The sequence below is a fragment of the Molossus molossus genome, unplaced genomic scaffold (genome assembly GCF_014108415.1).
Source record: "Molossus molossus isolate mMolMol1 unplaced genomic scaffold, mMolMol1.p scaffold_m16_p_1, whole genome shotgun sequence".
Lineage (NCBI taxonomy): Eukaryota > Metazoa > Chordata > Mammalia > Chiroptera > Molossidae > Molossus > Molossus molossus.
In genome coordinates this window covers 162347843-162350405 of record NW_023425344.1, presented here as the reverse complement: position 1 = coordinate 162350405, position 2563 = coordinate 162347843, and the positions used below count along the sequence as shown (strand labels likewise).

The window sequence follows — 2563 nt, the reverse complement described above, 5'->3', positions numbered from 1 at the left end:
CAAGAGGGGAGAGGAAACAAGGAGCCCCTTCCCAGCAACGTGGTCATGAATTTTGCAACATATGAGTCACCCGTTTCAGAATACATAACTATATTGCAGGGGTGAACTAAGTTCACTATGTCCCAGACAGTGCAAGAGTAGGAAGCGTAGAAATGTTAGGGAATCCAAGTTGTAAATGAGTAGTTGAAATACAGAGATTCACCATGTATTTGGCCTTTGAGAACCAACTGACAAACATAAAAGTGGAAATTCAACATTATAGTTAAAGAAGGGGAATTTCCAACTCCACATATAATCAACTAAATGAATGTCTCTTCATATTAATTAAACCCATTAATTGGATAATGCCAGCCATTTAATGTTCCATGTGACTAATTACCTAGAGAATTGTCCGAGAGCCTGGGAACTGGCACCAGGCAAACTGCTCAGCCGTTACCTCGCTTACCCAACCTAAACTCCCTCCCTGTTTCAGGAACTGTTTGCCCCAAACTCATAGATCAACTCCTGTCCCATTCTCCTGTCCTAGTCCAGGAACTGTTCGCTCCGGGACAATAGACTCACATTCCAGGGGCCCCCATGCGTAGCCCCTCAGGACCTAACCTAACAACAAGTTCCCTCTGCCACAGGCGCAGATATAAAAATCACAAACCCCAGCATCGGGCGCGGCTTCTCGGACTCGACCCCCCGAGTCTGTGAACCCGCCCGGAGTGTACCCAATAAAGCCTGATTTCTGCTTATTCGGCTGTTTGGCTCTCTGGTTTCTTCCCACCTCCCACCGGCGGCACCTGGCTACCTTACAAGAATTCTATGAGATTATTCTTCAACACAACTGCTATGAGTTCTGCAGGCATAGTAAGCAGAGTGGTCATAGTATAACAAAATTTTATTTAGGATTAGGTAACCCATTCCACATATATTGTTTAATGTGTTATCTAGCATATAGTAAGTACTCGATAAACTTTAAAAAACAATTCACGTTATGAACCAGGTTTGGAGTTTGCTGCATCAGGGGAAAAAAGATATAGAATTAGATTTTTTAATAGCAAATCAGGTACAAAGTTGGTTTGTAGTGCTTCTGCCACATATCTGTAAAACAATCTCTCATCTTAATGCATTTTTATTTATTTTTTAAAAAATACTCTTGTCTGAATTTATTGAAAAATCTTATTATGTTGGAACTTTCCATGGGTTGATTAGGTGCTGCCTATATAATTTTTTCTTATATATAATTTAGTTTTATCATTTTTATTAAACATTCCCTCTATATCTCTACTCATCATCATTCATAGTGACTGTGAGCCCAAGACATTTTAAAAAGCAAACTATCACAAAATACAAAAAACACAAAATATTTTAAAAACAGTTTCGTAGGCAAAGTTTGATCAGGGTATTTCTCTCTCCACAGTTAAATGTCTTTTTTTGTCAAGGGAAAATGAGTAAAGGTGTTTTTTCTTTTAATTAATTAATTTATTTTTGTTATAGATGTTTCTCCTTTTTCCCCCACTGATTTCCCCCTCCCCCACCCTCCCTGCCCTGACCCCAGCTTTGTTGTCCATGTCCATTTTTCATGCATACCTGCATATAAGTTCTGTGGTTTATCTCTCCCCAACTCCTCTTCTGGGGATTGTCAGTCTGTACCCCTCTTCCACGTCTCTGGGACTACCCCATTCCTCAGACTGCTATGTTCATTATATTCCACAAATAAGTGAGATCATGTGATATATGTCTTTCTCTGCTTAGGATAATACTCTCCAGGTCCCTCTATGTCGTCTCAAAGGATAAGAGATCTTTCTTTCTTACAGCTGCATAGTATACTCCATTGTGTATATGTACCACAGCTTTTTTATCCATTTGTCTACTGATGGACATTTGGGCTGTTTCCAGATCTTAGCTATTGTAAATAGTGCTGCTATGAACATGGGGGTACATATATTCTTTCTGTATGGTGTTTCAGGCTTCTTAAGATATATTCCTAGAAGTGGGATCACTGGGTCAAATGGCAGTTCCATTTTTAATTTTTTGAGGTAACACCATATTGCTTTCCATAGTGGCTGCACCAGTCTGCATTCCCACCAGCAGTGTACTAGAGTCCCCTTTTCTCCTCACACTTACCAACACTTGTTTGATGATTTGTTGATGGCAGCCATTCTGACAGGTAAAAATATGGAACACTTCACCAATTTCATGTCATCCTTGCACAAGGGCCATGCTAACCTTCTCTGTATTGTCCCAATTTTAGTATATGTGCTGCCGAAGTGAGCACCTTAATGCATTTTTAAATCACTTTTTCACTAGGAAGTGATACTTAAATATTATTATTTTTTCTAATGGCTGTTTTAGGCCCTCATTTTTTTTATTAGTTACAGGTTGTCATTATCAGACATGGAAGCATGGAACAGTCTGACAGATCTCAGCAGGAAGGTGGGAAGAGATTAATGGAAGAACTTAGATGCATATATGCACAGCCCAGGACAAAGACAATACACAGGTGAAGACCTGGGATGTGGAGGGAGGTGGGTGGAGGGGGGCAAAGGAAGGAAAATGGGAGACATCTGTAATACTC

General features: G+C 40.0%; 1 non-coding gene across 1 annotated transcript; it reads right to left on the bottom strand.

Moving 5' to 3' along the window:
* Positions 1-2157: 2157 nt before the first annotated feature.
* On the bottom strand, positions 2158-2263 carry LOC118621407. Its single transcript, XR_004957687.1, has one exon. It is a non-coding gene; the product is annotated as a U6 spliceosomal RNA (small nuclear RNA).
* Positions 2264-2563: the final 300 nt, after the last annotated feature.